Source organism: Pseudophryne corroboree, chromosome 2 (assembly GCF_028390025.1).
Source record: "Pseudophryne corroboree isolate aPseCor3 chromosome 2, aPseCor3.hap2, whole genome shotgun sequence".
Classification (NCBI taxonomy): Eukaryota; Metazoa; Chordata; class Amphibia; order Anura; family Myobatrachidae; genus Pseudophryne; species Pseudophryne corroboree.
The window spans coordinates 164,974,637-164,986,067 of record NC_086445.1 but is presented as its reverse complement, the minus strand read 5'-3'; the positions used below and the strand labels follow the sequence as shown (position 1 = coordinate 164,986,067).

At 48.1% G+C, this 11,431-nt stretch overlaps 1 long non-coding RNA gene across 1 annotated transcript in view; it reads left to right on the top strand.

The window, feature by feature from the left end:
- Nucleotides 1-9,442: 9,442 nt before the first annotated feature.
- The window catches only part of LOC135050603 (uncharacterized), a 47,414-nt gene continuing 45,425 nt past the window's right edge, over nucleotides 9,443-11,431 (top strand). The window contains exon 1 of the long non-coding RNA XR_010241691.1: nucleotides 9,443-9,588. This is a non-coding gene — a long non-coding RNA (uncharacterized LOC135050603). The remainder of the gene's footprint in view (nucleotides 9,589-11,431) is intronic.

The window sequence follows — 11,431 nt, the reverse complement described above, 5'->3', positions numbered from 1 at the left end:
GTCCCTCGATGCAGTGAGCCTGTTGCCAGCAGGTCTCACTGAACATAAAAAACCTAAAACTAAACTTTTCACTAAGCAGCTCAGGAGAGCCACCTAGTGTGCACCCTTCTCGTTCGGGCACAAAAATCTAACTGAGGCTTGGAGGAGGGTCATAGGGGGAGGAGCCAGTGCACACCAGGTAGTTCTAAAGCTTTACTTTTGTGCCCAGTCTCCTGCGGAGCCGCTATTCCCATGTTCCTTACGGAGTCCCCAGCATCCACTAGGACGTCAGAGAAATTACTGCTGCGATCAACTCAGAATTACCCCCATGATCAGGTCTGAATTAGGCCCTTTGGGGGTAATTCTGAGTTGATCGCAGCAGGAACTTTGTTAGCAGTTGGGCAAAACCATGTGCACTGCAGGGGAGGCAGATATAATATGTGCAGAGAGAGTTAGATTTGGGTGGGTTATTTTGTTTCTGTGCAGGGTAAATACTGGCTGCTTTATTTTTACACTGCAATTTAGATTGCAGATTGAACACGCCCCACCCAAATCTAACTCTCTCTGCACATGTTATATCTGCCATGCGAGGGGACGCGGTGCACTAATTTGGGATCCCGGTCACTCTACAAAGAAAACGACACAAAAAAAAAAATTTCCTCATGTCGACCTGTCGACCTAGCACATGTCGACCTAGAAACCCAGTCGACCTTCCATCCATGTCGACCTAGTGACTGTCGACCTATAGTGGTCGACCTAAACATTGTCGACCTAGACACTGTCGATTTGATGAACCACACCCAATGTAACATATGTATTACGTAGAATTCATGTGCACAGACTGGAACCTGATCCTAGAGGAGGAGGTGGGCCATCAAACAGTGTGGCCCACCGGGGTTTGCCCATGCACACCTGTGGGCTTATCCAACATTGACTCTGGTACAAATAATAGATGACCTACCGCCCTAAGGGATCTATTCATCAAGCACTGCCGCTCAGGAGTGCTACTTTAGTATCAAACTCGCTGCGAGCAGAAGTGGTGGATACTAAAACACTGGAGCAATTCAACATTGCTCTCATGTAGTGACAAAGATGTCCCTGCGATCCCTATCACTGCTACTTTTGTAGTCTGAGTGACTAGGCAGTGCTAGTGCGCATGAGTGAACTGGGGTGTGCACACAAAGAGCCCTGTGTGCAGCAGAAGTAACTGAATCGGGACGGTCCATGAACAAACGCCATCTAAAGATGGGGAAGATTCCCACTGTCAAGCACAGAAAATTTTGTATATTTGGAGCTGGATGAATTTTCGGTCTCCCTAGAACACACCTCTCAACATCTGTAATTTCTAAATAAGGACCCTCAGCGCAGTGAAGTCACGCGCCGCCAAAAAGGGTGTGCAGCCTGTGGCAAAGGGACGTAGCTTCGCTGCAGTGCTGCGATCGCGGGCCACGCCTCCCATTTTAGTCACAGCGGGGGCATAGCCAGCACTTTAAACAGAGCAGCAAGTGACAGGGGATCTCCCAACTGACCCCCCTCCCCCACCGCGGGACACTGCGGCCCGCGGGAGGGACAAACCCAAAAACCGGTACAGTTAGGAGGTATGCTAGAATAGTATGCATACCCTCCAACATTTTAAACATAAAAATCGGTACAAATTAGGAAAGGGGGCGTGGCCACAGGTAAAGGGCTTTTCCTATACTTTCAATGGAAGTTTGGAGAGCCAAAGATCGTTACAGACCATAAAAAAAGGTACTGTACCTGCCACAAAAGGTACAGTTGGAGGGTATGTAGTATGGGTACAGCAGGCCAGATAGGACTGAAAGGTAAGCAGGAGGGGGTACAACTAAGATGGGAGTTCTATTTAGGATGGGATCAGATTCCAGGTATTATATTCTAGAAGGTGCTAGATAAACGAGAGGTAGATTCTGATTAGTTTCTATGGGTAAAATCCCATCTTAAATAAAAAATATAAAATATATCCAGCGTTATCTTTATAATGAATGGCCCTGATACTTAGGGGATATTTATCAAAGCATGGGGGAAAGGGGAGGGGGGGGTAAATGTATGAAGCGGTGATAAGAGTGGAGAAGTGTGCCCATGGCAACCAATCAGCCACTCTGCATAATTTTAGAGTATGCAAATTATAATAAGATTTTACTTACCGGTAAATCTATTTCTCGTAGTCCGTAGTGGATGCTGGGGACTCCGTAAGGACCATGGGGAACAGACGGGCTCCGCAGGAGACAGGGCAGTCTAAGAAAGAATTTGGATTCTGGTGTGTTCTGGCTCCTCCCTCTATGTCCCTCCTCCAGACCTCAGTTAGAGAAACTGTGCCCGGAAGAGCTGACAGTACAAGGAAAGGATTTTGGAATCCAGGGCAAGACTCATACCAGTCACACCAATCACACCGCATAACTTGTGAAAAACATACCCAGTTAACAGTATGAACAACAACGGAGCATCAGATCAACCCTGATGCAACCAAACATAACCCTTATTTAAGCAATGACTATATACAAGTATTGCAGAAGAAGTCCGCACTTGGGACGGGCGCCCAGTATCCACTACGGACTACGAGAAATAGATTTACCTGTAAGTAAAATCTTATTTTCTCTAACGTCCTAGTGGATGCTGGGGACTCCGTAAGGACCATGGGGATTATACCAAAGCTCCCAAACGGGCGGGAGAGTGCGGATGACTCTGCAGCACCGAATGAGCAAACACAAGGTCCTCCTCAGCCAGGGTATCAAACTTGTAAAACTTTGCAAAAGTGTTCGAACCTGACCAAGTAGCTGCTCAGCAAAGCTGTAATGCCGAGACCCCTCGGGCAGCCGCCCAAGAAGAGCCCACCTTCCTTGTGGAGTGGGCTTTTACTGATTTTGGAAGCGGCAATCCAGCCGCAGAATGAGCCTGCTGAATCGTGTTACAGATCCAGCGAGCAATATTTTGCTTTGAAGCAGGAGCACCCAGCTTGTTGGATGCATACAGGATAAACAGCGACTCAGTTTTCCTGACTCTAGCCGTTCTGGCTACATAAACCTTCAAAGCCCTGACCACATCTAGTAACTCTGAATCCTCCAAATCACGAGTAGCCACAGGCACCACAATAGGTTGGTTCATATGAAAGGATGACACCACCTTTGGCAGAAATTGTGGACGAGTCCGCAATTTTGCCCTGTCCATATGGAAAACCAGATAGGGCTTTTATGTGACAAAGCCGCTAATTCTGACACACGCCTAGCTGACGCCAAGGCTAATAGCATGACCACCTTCCACGTGAGAAATTTTAACTCCACGGTGTTGAGTGGCTCAAACCAGTGTGACTTCAGGAAACTCAACACCACGTTAAGATCCCAAGGTGCCCCTGGAGGCACAAAAGGGGGCTGAATATGCAGCACTCCCTTTACAAACGTCTGGACTTCAGGAAAAGAAGCCAGTTCTTTTTGAAAGAAAATGGATAGAGACGAAATCTGGACCTTAATGGAACCCAATTTCAGGCCCAAAGTCACTCCCGACTGTAGGAAGTGAATGCAATGGCCCAGCTGGAATTCCTCCGTAGGGGCATTCCTGGCCTCACACCAAGCAACATGTTTTCGCCATATACGGTGATAATGTTGAGCCGTCACATCCTTCCTAGCCTCTATCAGCGTAGGAATGACCTCATCCGGAATGCCTTTTTCTGCTAGGATCCGGCGTTCAACCACCATGCCGTCAAACGCAGCCGCGGTAAGTCTTGGAACAGACAGGGCCCCTGTTGCACAAGTCCTGTCTTAGAGGCAGATGCCACGGGTCCTCTGTGAGCATTTCTTGCAGATCTGGAAACCAAGTCCTTGTTGGCCAATCCGGAACAAAGAGTATTGTTCTCACTCCTCTTTTCTTATGATTCTCAGCACCTTGGGTATGAGAGGAAGAGGAGGAAATACATAGACCGACTGGAATACCCACGGTGTCACCAGTGCGTCCACAGCTATCGCCTGAGGGTCTCTTGACCTGGCGCAATATCTCTGCAGCTTTTTGTTGAGGCGAGATGCCATCATGTCCACCTGTGGCAGTTCCCACCGACTTGCAATCTGCATGAAGACTTCTTGATGAAGTCCCCACTCTCCCGGGTGGAGGTCAAGCCTGCTGAGGAAGTCTGCTTCCCAGTTGTCCACTCCCGGAATGAACACTGCTGACAGTGCGCTTACGTGATTCTCCGCCCAGCGAAGAATTCTGGTGGCTTCTACCATCGCCACCCTGCTCCTTGTGCCGCCTTGGCGGTTACATGAGCCACTGCGGTGATATGGTCTGACTGAATTAGAACCGGTTGGTCGCGAAGCAGGGTCTCCGCTTGACTTAGGGCGTTGAATATGGCCCTTAGTTCCAGGATATTGATGTGAAGGCAAGTCTCCTGCCTTGACCACAGCCCTTGGAAATTTCTTCCCTGTGTGACTGCCCCCCACCCTCGGAGGCTTGCATCCGTGGTCACCAGGACCCAGTCCTGAATGCCGAATCTGCGACCTTCGAGAAGGTGAGCACTCTGCAGCCACCACAGGAGAGACACCCTGGCCCTGGGGGATAGGGTGATTAACCGATGCATCTGAAGATGTGATCCGGACCACTTGTCCAGTAAGTCCCATTGGAAGGTCCTCGCATGGAACCTGCCGAAGGGAATGGCCTCGTATGATGCCACCCTCCTCCCCAGGACTCGAGTGCAGTGATGCACTGACACCTGTTTTGGTTTTAATAGATTCCTGACCAGTGTCACGAGCTCCTGAGCTCTCTCTATCAGGAGATAAACCCTTTTCTGGTCTGTGTCTAGGATCATGCCTAGGAGAGGCAGATGAGCTGTAAGAACGAACTGCGACTTTGGAATATATAGAATCCAGCCGTGTTGCCATTACACTTCCAGAGAAAGTGATATGCTGTTCAGCAACTGCTCTCTTGATCTCGCTTTTATGAGGAGTTCGTCCAAGTACGTGATAATAGTGACACCTTGCTTCCGCAGGAGCACCATCATTTCCGCCATTACCTTGGTGAATATTCTCAAGGCCGTGGAGAGACCAAACGGCAACGTCTGAAATTGGTAATGACAATCCCGTACCGCAATTCTGAGGTACGCCTGATGAGTTGGATAAATGGAGACATGAAGGTATGCATCTGTTATGTCCCGAGCCATCATTAACTCTCCCCCTTTCAGGCTTGCAATGACCGCTCTTAGCGATTCCATCTTGAACTTGAACCTTTTCAGGTATATGTTCAGGGATTTAAAATTCAATATGGGTCTGACCGAACCGTCTGGTTTCGGGACTACAACATGGTCGAATAATACCCCCCTCCTTGTTGAAGGAGGGGAACCTTGACCACCACCTGTTGAAGATATAATTTGTGAATTGCAGTTAACACTGTTTCCCTCACGTGGGGGGAAGCCGGCAGGGCCGTCGGTGAGGGGGGCATCTTCTCAAAGTCCATCTTGTATCCCTGAGACACAATATCTATTGCCCAGGGATCTAACAGGGAGTGAACCCACTTGTGGCTGAACTTACGAAGGCGTGCCCCCACCGGGCCTAGCTCCGCCTGTGGAGCCCCAGCGACATGCGGTGGATTTTTGTAGAGGCCGGGGAGGACTTCTGTTCCTGGGAACTAGCTGTGTTGTGCAGCTTCTTTCCTCAACCCCCGCCTCTGGCAAGAAAGGACGCACCTCGGACTTTCTTGTCTCTTTATTCGAAAGGCTGCATTTAATAATGTCGTGCTTTCCTAGGCTGTGCAGGAATATAAGGCAAAATATCAGAATTACCAGCTATAGCTGTGGAGACCAGGTCCGAGAACCCTTCTCCACACAATCCTCAGCCTTCCATATGCCTCTTAAGTCGGCATCATCTGTCCATTGCATATTCTACAGGACACGACAAGCAGAAATCGACATAGCTTTGACTCTAGGACCCAGTATACTCATGTCTCTTTGGGCATGTTTTATACATACAAATCTCTTAAGACAGCATCTTTAATATATATATATATATATATATATATATACATATATATATCTATATGCATACTAGGGTCTCAATCTCTGCTGATAAGGTACCTGTCCACGCTGCCACAGCGCTATAAACCCATGCCGACACAATCGCCGGTCTGAGTAGTGTACCAGAATGTGCACGCTATCTGCAGGATCCCTGAGAATAGCTGTTACGTCAGGGCTACCTTTTGGGCAAACGTGACACCCTAGGGGAAGATTCCCATCGTATCCTGGCCCTAGTGGGGAAAGGATACTGCCTGAGAATTCTTTGTGGGAAACTGCAGTCTCTTGTCTGGAGATTCCCGCTCTTTTTCATCATGAGAGGAGGGAAATTTACCTCAGCTTTCTTCCCCTTAAACATGTGTACCCTTGTGTCAGGGACAGATGAGTCATCAGTGATATGCAAATCATCTTTTATTACAATAATCATATATTGAATACTTTTCTGCCATTTTGGCTGTAACTTTGTATTATCGTAGTCGACAATGGAGTCAAACTCCGTGTCGATATCAGTGTCTATTATTTTGGATAGTGAGCATTGAGAGACTCTAAAGGTCTCTGCGACATAGGGACAGACATGGGTAGATTTCCTGTCTGTTCTCTAATATTTTGTGCAATAAATTCACCTTAGCACTTAATTACACATATCCAAACAGGTGTCGGCGTTGTCGACGGAGACACCCTCTCACACACATTTGCTCCATCTCCTCCTTAGGGGAGCCTTTTACCTCAGACATGTCGACACACACGTACCGACACACCACACACTCAGGGAATGCTCATCTGAAGACAATTCCTCCATAAGGCCCTTTGGAGAGACAGAGAGAGAGTATGCCAGCACACACCCCAGCGCTATTAACCCAGGAATAACACAGTAACTTAATGTTAACCCAGTAGCTGCTGTTTATATTGATTTTTGCGCCTAATTATGTGCCCCCCCTCTCTTTTTTTACCCTCTTCTACCGTGTAACTGCAGGGGAGAGACTGGGGAGCTTCCTCTCAGCGGTGCTGTGGAGAAAAAACATGGCGCTGGTGAGTGCTGAGGAAGAAGCCCCGCCCCCTCGACGGCGGACTTCTGTCCCGCTTTCATGTACAATTTTGGCGGGGGCTCATACATATATACCGTGCCCAACTGTATATTATGCAAACTTTTGCCAAAGAGGTCTCTAATTGCTCAATGTAAAAAATAGTTACCACCCTGATTCTCAGGCGCTTTCAAAGTCTCTAAATCTTTAAATATATTTCAACCTTTTATGACACAAAGAGATACTAACATAGCATAATACTGTTGTAACATTGAATTTGTTTAATATGGAGAGAGAGATCCAGACTCGTACCAGAAATGGTGGTCTACCGTGGTAGACAAATGCGCATTGGATCAGGAGCGGATCACCATCCGTGTTTGCTGGAGTTCTTATATATACATATATCTCTCTCTTCCTTATTTCATCAACCGTAATGACATGTAAATGAAATGGATCTCAAATAGTGTTATACCATTTAAAATTTATTGCCACATAAAAACATAAAAAAACCCTTTGACAGATGGGTTCTCACCAGACAAGGTGAGTTTCCACCAACGCGTTTCGATAACTGGACGTTATCTTTTTCAAGGTGTCACACCTTGAAAAAGATAACGTCCAGTTATCGAAACGCATTGGTGGAGGTAGCAGGGGACAAGTGGAGCTCTCACTTGGCTGTGTATGACAACTCCTGGGGACGCCTGGCTGTTTTCTCATATAACAAACGCTTTTGTCTACTTATTCCGGTAGACCATCTTGTCTGGTGAGAACCCATCTGTCAAAGGTTTTTTTTATGTTTTATGTGGCAATAAATTTTAAATGGTATAACACTATTTGAGATCCATTTCATTTACATGTCATTACGGTTGATGAAATAAGGAAGAGAGAGATATATGTATATATAAGAACTCCAGCAAACACGGATGGTGATCCGCTCCTGATCCAATGCGCATTTGTCTACCATGGTAGACCACCATTTCTGGTACGAGTCTGGATCTCTCTCTCCATATTAAACAAATTCAATGTTACAACAGTATTATGCTATGTTAGTATCTCTTTGTGTCTTAAAAGGTTGAAATATATTTAAAGATTTAGAGACTTTGAAAGCGCCTGAGAATCAGGGTGGTAACTATTGTTTACATTATTCATTTTAAAGTGGAGGTGACACTTTCTCTACCACCTATTTTCCTGGGCTGCTTTGTTGTGGCGCACAGTTTGTGATCTATTTCTTTTACTTCAGGTCTCTAATTGCTGCCCAGGGCGCCCCCCCCTGCGCCCTGCACCCTACAGTGACCGGAGTATGTGGGTTTAGTGTGGGAGCAATGGCGCACAGCTGCAGTGCTGTGCGCTACCTCATATGAAGACTGGAGTCTTCTGCCGCCGATTTCGAAGTCTTCTTGCTTCTGTCACCGGCTTCTGTCTTCCGGCTCTGCGAGGGGGCGGCGGTGCGGCCCCGGGATCGGACGACCAAGGGTGCGATCCTGTGTACGATCCCTCTGGAGCTAATGGTGTCTAGTAGCCTAAGAAGCAGGACCTATCTTCAGTGAGTAGGGCTGCTTCTCTCCCCTCAGTCCCACGTAGCAGAGAGTCTGTTGCCAGCAGATCTCTCTGAAAATAAAAAACCTAACAAAATACTTTCTTATAGCAAGCTCAGGAGAGTAGCACCCAGCTCGTCCGGGCACAGATTCAAACTAAGGTCTGGAGGAGGGACATAGAGGGAGGAGCCAGAACACACCAGAATCCAAATTCTTTCTTAGAGTGCCCTGTCTCCTGCGGAGCCCGTCTGTTCCCCATGGTCCTTACGGAGTCCCCAGCATCCACTAGGACGTTAGAGATAAATGTTGCTTCGATGCTGAATGGTTGCCATGGCACGCTTATCCACTGGCTCACTTCTCCACTCTTATCGCTGCTTCATACATTTACCCTGGGGAGAGATAAAGTAGTGAGAAATAAATCACTAGCCAATCAGTTCTAGCTGCCTGTAACCTGAGTGTGAGAGCTGATGGGTTAGTGCTGTACAGTATAGCTCTCTCCATGCATTGATAAATAGCTCCCTGCATTTCTAGGAAAGTACAGTATTGGCACCTACTTTTGCAGACATGTAGGAATACTGACTGCACCCCTTACACCGATGAGTACACTAATGGTGGCAGTCGCTGCCCGTGTTCCGCCATGTACAGGGCTGGCCTCCACACTGCTCCGTGCAAGCGCTATTCTTTCCCCGCCGTGTGTGCGGTGCCCAGTGCCGGCCAGCGAGAGGGCGAGCAGCGGGCTGTCACAGCGCCCGAGCCGCCGGCGTCCGGGGCTGAGGTAGGCGTGCCCTGTGGGCGTGTCACGGGATCGGTGGGTGGGCGTGGTTACCCTGACAGCCGGAGTGGTTCCCGGCATGCCCCGGGGCAGTAACGAATTTGAATGAGCAGCTCTGCGCTTTCGGCGCCATTTTCGAGTCATGACTGGAGCGAACCGGAGTGACAGGGAGCGGAGCTAGCGCACAGGACGCCCCGAGCCCGGGCGCTGCGTGTCAGCGGGCAGCGGTGTGAGGACGGAGAGCGGCGTGCGAGGGGGGCTGTCACAGAGGAGGCCGAGGTGGGTGAGGGCGCTGCGGGTGAGGTATGGCAGCTATATGGCACATACAGGGCAGTGACCGGCTCCGTACCCCCCGCCGTGCCCCTGCGTGCTGTGACAGCCCCGGGCACCGCTCGCTGCCCCGCCCCGGGTGCCCGCACCTGCTGGAGGAGTGGGGGGAAAAATCTGCAAAAAATCTTAAAAAATCCCCCTAAGCCCCCCGAGTGCCCCCCGGGGTCCGCCGTGTGCGGGGGGGCTGCGGTTTGATTTCTGCAGTTTGAGCGGGAGAGGGGGCGGGGGGGCTGGGCGGGCGCTGCTGTCATCTTCCCGAGGGGGGTGTGAGGGGGGCGCTGTCACTGCGTTAACACCCGGATTCCTGCCCCCCCTCCTCTGAAACCTGGTGTACCCCGGGTCACCTGCTGGCAGATGCGTGAGGGGTCTGGTGATGGCACTCCGAGACTGCCCGGGGGCTACTCACCCCTGCATCTGTGCGGGACCTCCCGGTGCCTGGCAAGGAAAGGGTTACTGGAGAAAGTTTCTCGGCCTAGAGCAGGTATTAGTATCTCTGTCGTTTCCCCTTCTATAATCAATAGTATGGCGATGAAGACGTTAACCTCTAATCTCCCGTTTCTGCTAGCCAATTAAGTGGCAATTAGCTGCAGATAAGGGGGCCGTAAAATGTGCTGACCCAGTAATGCCTCCCATCACTAATATGTACGGATACAACTTATGAGAGGTAGAGAAGATTGCTGCATCGGGAGTACCAAAGTTACACTGGTGACTGTGTGTGTAGATAGATATATTAAACTCTATCCTGCTTTTTATTATATTAGTACATCTGCTAATTGGGTACCGCCCATACTATGAATTCTGAGTGCTGTACAGTCGTCGGTGGCTAGCCCCCCTCCCCCCGTTCTGATCGTGCACTCTGCAGATGACATTCAGTGTGATTTACACGAGTGTATCAGTGCCAGGTGTGGAGGTAGCAGGGAGGTGAGTATAGGGATAGGTGTGCTGTAATAGATGAAGCCATGTGTGCCGAGGTTTCATCATTTCAGAACTTAAGAAATGTAAGGCTACAGTCTGATATTTAACAGCGGCCTCTCCACAGTATGTATTATTGTGGTCAGTTCACCAGTGTTTAATAGTGGTATAATCACAAACCTGTACATGTGTTTTAACACTAGGTTAACTTGCGAACCGCTTGTTATATATGTCATGATCCAGGCATCGTGACAATACACATGTAAATTAGTGTACATTAAACAGATTTTTTTTTTTCATTTCAGATGTACTTGGGTGAATATACTTTATGAATTGTGTAGATGTTCTGTATTATAAAAGGATGTTCTATAGGTCTGCTAGAATTCCCTACTTGATGCATACTAATTTTTCCTATAATTTTACAGTAACTTCTACCGAATACAGAAAGTATTCGCAATGACACTTTTTGTCCATATGCATTCCCCTTTGGATTTGCTTTTTATTGGACTATGTATATGTGTCATATTCATACATATATGCCCTTTGTGTGTGTGCGCTTATTTCTGTCTATATTTTATCAACTGTAACAAATATGACTTGTATGTGTACAATACAGAATCAATTTATTGTATAATTGCAGTTTTCCTACAGGAACGTACTACTGGGGTGTATTTTTCCTGTGTCATAGTTCCCTGTTCTGAGTAGAATAGTTCTATTCTGTGTGTGCATGTACACTGTAAATAACCCCCCCCCCCCCCATTATTTTCACTTTGTGAAGGCACTAGTTGATGTCTTACACTGCACGTAACATTGTTGTACAGTGTAACATGTTCTTTTACAGAGTGCTGCATGTAGCCGTAGTCAGGGATTCCCTTATAAT